This window comes from Muscardinus avellanarius (genome assembly GCF_963383645.1).
Source record: "Muscardinus avellanarius genome assembly, chromosome: 13".
In the NCBI taxonomy this organism is placed as follows: domain Eukaryota; kingdom Metazoa; phylum Chordata; class Mammalia; order Rodentia; family Gliridae; genus Muscardinus; species Muscardinus avellanarius.
In genome coordinates this window covers 97,876,676-97,886,259 of record NC_137799.1, presented here as the reverse complement: position 1 = coordinate 97,886,259, position 9,584 = coordinate 97,876,676, and positions in this window count along the sequence as shown.

Sequence of the window (9,584 nt, the reverse complement as noted above, 5' to 3'; positions counted from 1 at the left end):
GTGGCGCACGCTTGTAATCCCCGTGCTTGGGAGGCTGAGACAAGAGGATCGCACAGGTTTGAAGCCAGCCTCAGCTACTTAGTGAGGCTCTCAGAAACTTAGTGAGACCCTGTTTCAAAAATAAAAAGATTTTAAAAAGCCAGGCGTGGTGGGCACACTTGTAATCCCAGCATTCAGGAGGCTGAGACAGGAGGATGGTGGTTCGCGGACAGCCTCAGCTACTTAGTGAGGCCCTCTGCAACTCAGTCAGACCCTGTTTCAAAATAAAGAAGAAAAAATTGGGCAAGGGCTGTAGCTCAGAGGTCAAATGCCCCTGGGTTCCATCCCCAGACCCACAAACAAACAAACAAACAAACAAACAAATAAATAAATCTGGGGGTAATAGCTCAGAGGTACTGGGTTCCATCCTCAGTACCTCAAAAAAAGAAAAAGAAAGAAACAAAGAAAGAAACAAAGAAAGAAAGAAGAAAGAAAGAAAGAGGAAAGAAAGAAGAAAAGAAACCCAAAGTAAGCAAAAGGGAATAATAATGACTAGAGAGAAAAATCAAAGAAACAAAAAAAGATTATTATTATTATTATCATCATCATCATTATGTGATACTGGGGATTAAACCTAGGGGCATCCTACCTCTGAGATATACCTCCAGTCCTATTTTTTATTTTATTTATATTCATTTATATTATTATAATTATTACTATTATTGCAGGTCTGGGGATGGAACCCAGGGGCTTTCTACCTCTGAGCTACACCCCAGTCCTATTTTTTATTCTTTATTTGTAAACCGGGTCTCACTGAGTTGTGGAGGGCCTCACTAAGTGCCTGAGGCTGTCCACAAACCATGATTCTCCTGTCTCAGCCTCTCGTCTGAGCCTCCCGAATGCTGGGATTACAAGCTTGCACCACCACACCCAGCTTAGTTTTTATTTTGAAACAGGGTCTCACTAAATTGTTAAGGACCCCACGAAGTTGCTAAGGCCAGCCATGCACATTTGATCCTCCTATCTCTGCCTCCCAAGTATTGGAGGAATACTAGTGTGTACCACCATGCCTCGCTCAGAAATTTTTTTAACATATATATATATATATTATTGGTGCATTGTAGTCAGACATCACAATGGAATACAAGACTTGTGAGGCTACACAAGCACACATCATCCAATTGGCCTTTATCCAATCCCCATCCCATTCCCTCCTCCTCCCTCAATGCCATGCTTGATTGGTGATTAACTTTGATACATTTGTTTACGTACATCATGAGTCTTAAAGAGATTCCATCCTCCCCCATCCCATCCCCTCTGATTGGTCACCTTAATTGCTCCTCCACAGGGCCCTTCAACTAGATCTCCTATTACCCATTTCTTCCTAGTTTTTACATATTAGGGAAAGCATCTGGTTTTTAATTTTCTGTGATATTTCTCTGTGTATGCCACATTGCAAGTTCTGATTCCACTCTTGATGGCCCCGGCACTGGTCTGGCCACCCAGCAGACTCTGATCCCAGCTTTGCTGGCTCCAACACCGACCTTGCCTCAAGGCTGGCCCCATTCCCGGCCTCGCTGGTCCCGGCACCAGCCTAACCCCTCAGCAGGCTCTGATCCTGGCCTCGGAAGCCCCAGCACTGACCTAGCCTCATGGCAGGCTCCAATCCCAGCCTCGCTTACCCCGGCACCGGCCTAACCCCTCGGCAGGCTCGCATCCCGGCCTCACTGGTTCCAGCACTGGCCTAAACCTTTGACAGGCTCCGATCCTGGCCTTGGAAGCCCCAGCACCAGCCTTGCCTCACGGCAGGCTTCAATCCTGGCCTCAGTGGCCCCACTACCGGCCTCAGCAGGCACAGGTCCCGGCCTCGGAGGCCCCAGCACTGACCTAGCCTCATGGTAGGCTCTGATCCCGGCCTCTCTGGTCACAGCACAGGCCTAACCCCTCGGCAGGCTCCGATCCTGGCCTCACTGGCCCCGGCACCAGCCTAATCCCTTGGCAGGCTCCAATCCCGGCCTCAGATGCCCCTGCACCGGCCTTGCCTCACTACAGGTTCCGAACCTGGCCTAGCTGGCCCCGGCACCAGCCTAACCCCTTGGCAAGCCCCGATCCCGGCCTTGGAGGCTCCAGCACTGGCCTTGCCTCACGGCAGTCTCCAATCCTGGCCTCGCTGGTCCAGGCACTGGCCTAACCCTTTGGCAGACTCCGATCATGGCCTTGGAAGCCCCAGCACCAGCCTAGCCTCATGGCAGGCTCCGATCCCAGCCTCGCTGGTCCCGGCACAGACCTAACCCCTCGGCAGGCTCTGACTCTGGCCTTGGAAGCCCCAGCACCGGCCTTGCCTCGTGGCAGGCTCCAATCCTGGCCTCGGTGGCCCCGGCACCAGCCTCACCCCTTGGCAGGCTCTGGTCCTAGCCTCGGAGGCCCTAGAAACAGCCTTGCCGCACGGCAGGCTCTGATCCCGGCCTCGATGGCCCTGGAACTGGCCTAACCCCTCGGCAGGCTCCGATCCCGGCCTCGGAGGCTCCTGTACTGGCCTTGCCTCACAGCAGGCTCCGATCCTGGCCTCGCTGTCCCTGGCACTGGCCTCACCACATGGCAGGCTTCGATCTGAGCACCTTCTTCACACAGCATGTTGTCCCAAGTTCCCAAGCATGCGTGGTGGTAGCATTCTGCCTCTGGGGTTATTTCTTCAAAAGATCCAGGTGTGTTGCATCAGATCTCTGCCTCTCCTGAATACTGGCCGTTGCCATTGCCACTGCCTCCACCATCTCAGTTCTTTCCCAAACTCTTTTCCCACACTGCATGTTGTCCAGTATTCCTGAGCATGTGTGACGATAGCATTCCACCTTTGGGGCAATTTCTTCAGAAGATCAGGGTGGGTTGGATCAGGTCGCTGCCTCTCCAAAATACAAGCCTCCACCGCCACCGTAGCCACCGGCTTCCTCCAAGGTCTCCGCTGAGCTCCCTCCTTACAGATGATGTCCAGGATTCTTAAGCATGTAAGGAAGAAGCAGTCCCCCTTCACGGGGAATTTTTCCAAAAGTTCCAGGTCAGTTGGATATGTTTTGTCTGCAAGGCCTTCTCTTCTCATCAGCAACTTAGCAAGACCCTATTTCAAAGTAAAAATAGAATAGGGCTGGGAGTGTGGCTAAGAGGTAGAATGCCTCTGAGTTCAATTCTCAGTACCACCACCACCACCAAAAAAAAAAAAAAAAACCTACAAACAAAACCAACTAGGCCTTAGAACTGTCTCAACTAGTCAGGTGTTTTGGTGCACACCTGTAATCTCAGTGTTTGGGAGGCTGTCACAAGAGGATTGCAGAATTGAGGACAGCCTCGGCAGTGTAGCAAGATTCTCAGCAACCTAATGAGACTCTATTTTATGATTTTATTTCATTTCACTTTTGGTGGTACTGGGGATGGAACCCAGGGGCTTTCTACCTCTGGGCTACACTCCCAGACCTATTTTCTATTTTATTTGGAAACAGGGTCTCACTGAGTTGCTGAGAGCCTCACTCAGTAGCTGAGGCTGGCCTCGAACCTGTGGGATCCTCCTGTCTCAGCCTCTCAAGCGCGGGGATTACAAGCGTGCGCCACCACACTCGGCCATAGTGAGACGTTGAGATTCTATTTTAAAACAAAATAAAGCCAGGCGTGGTGGCACACACTTGTAATCCCAGCATTTGGGAGGCAGAGACCAGAGGATCCCAGTTCGCAGACAGCCTCAGCTACTTAGTGAGGCTCTCAGCAACTTAGTGAGACCCTGTTTCCAAATAAAGTATAAAATAGGGCTGGGAGTATAGCCCAGAGGTAGAAAAGCCCCTGGGTTCTACCCCCAGTACCACAAAATAAAGAAAGAAGAAAAGAAGGAAGGAAGGAAGGAAGGAAGGAAGGAAGGAAGGAAGGAAGGAAGGATAAAAAATAGGGATGGGAGTGTAGCTTGGAGGTAGAATGCTCCTGGGTTCCATCCCCAGTACTGCAAATAAGTAAATAAATAAATAAGTAAATAAATAAATATTTTTAAAAATAGGCCTGGGATGTGTCTTGGAGGTAGAAAAATGTAAAAATAGGTCTGGGAGTGTAGCCCGGAGGTAGAAGGGCTTCCAGGAACCCCAGTACCACACACACACACACACACAAAAAGTCCTAGCATCAGTGCAAAGAAGCCACGCTGGAAAGCCGGGCGTGGTGGCGCACGCTTGTGATCCCAGCATTCGGGAGGCTGAGACAGGAGGATCATAGTTCACAGCCAGCCTCAGCTACTTAGTGAGACCCTTTGCAACTCAGTGAGGCCCTGTTTTAAAATAAAGAATAAAAAATAGGGCTGGGGGTGTCGCTTGGAGGTCGAATGCCCCTGGGTTCCATCCCCAGACCAGCAAAAAGGAAAGGAAAGGAAAGGAAAGGAAAGGAAAGGAAAGGAAAGGAAAGGAAGAAAGAAAGGAAGGAAGGAAGGAAGAAAGAAAGACAGCCGCTCTGGCCGCTGCAGCGCCTGTCCTGAAGAGCGCCATCTCTTACTCCTCACACTGTGGAGGTGGCTCTCCTTTGTCGCTGTGGTTCTGTTTTTCTGTTTTTTTTTTTTTCCGGTAATATTTATTTATAAATAAATAAAATAAATGCTGGGAGACTGTTCACAAACTGTGATCCTCCTGTCTCAGCCTCCCGAATGCTGGGATTCCAACCGCTGTCCTGTTAAGCTGATCTTCTCAGGTGTCACAGGGTGGGGCTCAAGGTTGGAATGCCCCTGAATTCAATCCCTGGTACAAAAAAGAACTGACTTCAATATAGATAGATTATTCCGTTCCTTCTGTAAACATCTAACAAATCGATAACTACAAACACCAAATTCTGGCTAAAAACCTAGTTGAGAAACCAGGCGCTGTGACGCACACCTGTAATGCCAGTACTTGGGAGGCTGAGACAGGATGGTAGGTTTGAGGCCAGCCTCCGCCACTAGGCGAGACCTTAGCAACCTCAGAAGACCCTGATTCAAGACAAAAACTAACATAGGCTGGGAGTGTAGCTCTGAGGTAGAATGCCCGTGTTCAATTCCCAGTAATACACACACACACACACACACACACACACACACACACACACACACCACAAAACCAAAAACAACATCAAAAATCCCCAAACCCAAACAAACATACAACCCCCCCCAACAACAAAAAAAAACCAAGTCAACAAAGATGAATGGAGACATTCTGTGTCTTTGGAAAGCTTACAGTAATAGCACAAAACAGATCCGCCGCTAGGGCAATGGTGGCCCGGCCTGGGCGCTCAGAAATGTTTCAGAGAAATGCTGGCTCTACCAGTCGGAAGGGAAGAGATAAGAGAATCAGACACTTGGTCCAGGTGGCCGCCGGCACCCCAGGGAGCTCTGAGTGTCCCGCTGCGGCTTGAGGTCCTACGTGTGCCAGAAAAATGTCCACAGTTTGGATCTGCAGGAAACATGCAGGACGTGAGTTCAAAGTCTTCTGCCGTAGATGAACAGTGTGAGACTCGGCTGCAACCGAGCTCAGGGACCCCATCATCAGCGCCATCTCACACCGCTCCAACCTGTAAGCACAGCGCGCTCTGCACAGCTTCTAAACGCTCAGGTCGCCCCGGCGGCTGGGGTCGCACCATCTGCAGGCGCCCGGCGTGCTCTTCTGCAGGGCGAGCCAGGCATGACTTCGCGTGCAGATCTGGGCCGGGAATCTTGCAGGTGTGATGCTGCTCGGCCGAGGGAGCCCGGCCAAGCTGCGGGGGACGGTGGGGTGTGAAGATTCCCAGGCGCCAGAGCCGTGCAGAAGGGAGAGAGTCTGCACCAGGAAATCCCCACCACGGTATCCGACTCCATCGGCACCTTCATTACAAAAGTTCTTTAAGATCAAAATCCTGAACTTCTTTCTTGGCCACTTAAGCTTTTTGCTGGTGGCTTAAAAAGAGAGAGAAGTCTTTCCTGCCATGACGCTCTGGACGAGGCCCTTTGGGAGCCGGGCTTGGGTTATAAAGGACTCCCCACAAGTGTTTCCTATTTCCACTCTGTCTCTCTGGCTGAGGACGTAAATGGGGCTTCGGAGCCATTGTGCTTTGTTCTGCTGGCCTGTGGAAATGTGTTCTGAATTAGAGTCCACGAGCGGAGGAGCGCGTCCGCGCTGCCCTGCAACTCCGGAACAGCCCAGGCCGGGAAGAGACAGAAAGCGGCTTTATGAGCCCCAGATGGGGCGGCGGTGTCACGGATGTCTCCATGTGCGGAGGTCAAGGGTTCAGGTTCCCTGTGGAGCGGGAGGAGGAGAGCCGGGCCCTGGCAGAGCCCGCAGCCCGCTCCGGCCTCCATCACACCCTGGAGCTGCTCGGCCTCGCCGCCGAGTCAGCACAGACGCCCCGCCATCTTCAGTGCCCGCCGCTTTGTTTTGAATTAGCTCGCCATGTGGGTTATTGAAAAAGGCAGGCTACGCTCACGGGCTCACACTGCAAGCGTGGATGTTTCTATTTTTTTTTTTTTTTTTTTTTAGTCATCCTTCGAAAGTAATCTTTGGAAAGAGAAGAACCGAAAGCAAGTTTTCTGAAGCTGGCCACGGTGGTCGGTGTCTGTAATCCCAGGACCTGGGAGGCTGAGGCAGGAGGGGTGCAGGTGGGAGGCCAGCCTCGGCAATTTAGCAAGCTCTTGTTTCAAAATAAAAAGTTAAAAAGGCTGGGGGTCTAGGTTAGAGATAGATGCTTCTGAGTACCATTCCTAATACCCCTGCCAAATGTGTCAGTGTGGATTTACAGGTATTTATTTAATTCTAAGGGTTGTAATTCATTGTTATCACTATTTTTCTTGTTGCTACAATTGCTAACGACTTCTATTATTTATTTATTTATTTATTTATTTATTTATTTATTTATTATTTTATTTTTGGTGGTACTGGGGGTGGAACCCAAGGGCTTTTCTACCTCCAGGCTATACTCCCAGACCTATTTTATACTTTATTTGGAAACAGGGTCTCACTAAGTTGCTGAGAGCCTCACTAAGTAGCTCAGGCTGGCTTCGAACCCGTGCCATCCTCCTGGCTCAGCCTCCCAAGCGCAGGGATTACAAGTGTGCGCCACCACGCCTGGCTTGAGATCCTATTTTAAATAAAAAATAGAAATAGGGCTAGGGGTGTAGCCCAGAAACAAAATATCCCTGGTTCCACCCCCAGTAAAAGAAAAGAAAAACAAAATGTATATGCAAAAGCATTTACTTGTTATTCTATATTTTTAGTGTTAAATATACCTTCCTCAAACATGTAAGTGTTTGGGAGGACGGGATTGAATCCAGGGGCAATCTACCTCTGAGCTACACCCTCAGTCCTATTTTATCTTTTTATTTTTTATTTTTTATTATTTATTTATTTATTTATTGGTGGTACTGGGGGTGGAACCCAGAGGCTTTCTACCTCCGGGCTATACTCCCAGACCTTTTTTTTTTTAATATATTTTATTTGGAAACAGGGTCTCACTAAGTTGCTGAGAGCCTCACTAAGTAGCTGAGGCTGGCTTCGAACCTGCGCGATCCTCCTGTCTCAGCCTCCCAAGTGCGGGGATTACAAGCGTGCGCCACCGCGCCCGGCTATCTTTTTATTTTGAAACAGGGTCTCACTAAGTAGCTGGGGCTGGCCGCGAACCTGCGATCCTCCTGTCTCAGCCTCCCGAGCGCTGGGATTGCAGTGTGCGGCATCAAGCCCAGTTTAAACCATTTTTCCCTTAAATATTGTTTTCTTGGCCACTGAACTCACTCTGTCATTCAATTACTGTTTTCAAGTGTTAATAATGTATTGGTGACTTCTGTGCAGTGAGAACAAGGGTCATTTTTGTTTGTGATACTTCCTGAATTCTTAAGGTCTTTCTTCTACTACAGTAAAATCTTACTTGAAATATTTTATAATGTAGTTTTTATACGCTGCTCAACATGGAATGAAAATTAGACTTTTTCTTGAAAGAGATCTGGTCCCCCATCCCCCTGTTGAAAGGCAGCCTGGATTCCCCTGGGCACACACACTCATTTGTTTATACATTAGAATGGTGTTAGGTAGATTATTTTGCTAGCTTGTAAAGTAGACAAATTGTGTTCACAGTTTTCCTTTTGAAAATAGTACCACCAGGAAAATGGGATCTGTTAAAATTTCCCCAATACAGTAAAGAATTTTAATGAACTTATGTTTTGGCTTTGAGAACAGGATTGTTTAAACAAATTCCCCGGAGACCTTGGAGAACTGTAGGCCAAGAACTGGATTAAATTAAGTCGGTTTCCTTACCTACGGAGCACACAGACAACCAGCACTGCATCCAAACACATTTGTGTACCAGACTACGGAAAAGCCTCGAAGGGGCTTCAACCCGAGTCGCTCTCATTCAGAAAACTTTCTACAGAAGGAAACCTTAAAAGCATTGCTATTCAGGAACACATTTGGAATTAAGTCACCCAGCCTTAATTCTGTTTGAGATGAAGTAGACTAGGTAACGGGTTTTTTCCTCCCCTTTGGTGTTAGGGATTGAACCCAGTCTCCCTCTCTCTCCCTCCCTCTCTCCCTCTGTATATATACTCTCTGTATATATATACTCTCCCCAGTCCATTTGTTTGTTTATTATTATTTTTGGTAATAGGAATTCAACCTAGAGGCATTCTACCTCTGAGTGGCACCCCCAGCTCTATTTTTATTTATTTATGTATTTTTATTACTTTTTTGTGGGTCTGGGAATGAAACCCAGGAGCATTCAACCTCTGAGCTACACCCCCTGCCCTATTTTGTATTCTTTATTTTTTGAAATAGGGTCTCACTAAGTTGCAAAGGGTCTCGCTAAGTAGCTGAGGTTGTCTGCAAACCGTGATCCTGGGGTCTCAGCCTCCTGAATGCTGGGATTCCAAGCGTGCACCACCATGCCTGGCCTCATATTTTTGCAACAGGGCCTTCCTAGGTTGCCGAGAGTCTCACTACTTGCAGAGGCTGTCCTCAGACCTGATCCTCCTGTCTCAGCCTCCCAAGTACTGGGATCACAGGTGTGCACCTTATCTGGCTCCCTTTTATTTATGTACTTAAAAAAATTTTTTTTGTGGTCCTGGGGGTGGACCCCAGGGACTTTTCTACCTCCAGGCTATACTCCCAGACCTATTTTATATTTTTTATTTGGAAACAGGGTCTCACTAAGTTGCTAAGAGCCTCACTAAGCAGCTGAGGCTGGCTTCGAACCTGAGGAATCCTCCTGTCTCAGCCTCCCATGCGCAGGAAATACAAGTGTGCGCCACCACGCCCGGCTTATTATTATTATTATTATTATTATTATTATTATTATTATTATTATTGTATAGGAGGTTAAACGCATGCACTCTACATCCCTAGCCGTATTTATTTTATTTTGAAACAGGCCCTTGCTTTCTTTTGGTACTAGGTATTGAACCCAGGGGCATTCTACCTCCAAGGTACATCTCCCACCCCAATTTTTTATTTCGAAATGGGGAATGGAGTCTCACTGAGTTCTTGAGGCTGACCTTGAACACGTGATCCTCCTGTCTCAGCCTCCCCAGTACTGGATTCCAGGCACATCCAGCTGGAGCAGCTGTTCTTGAAGCTCTTCAGAGATCAAGACTGGTC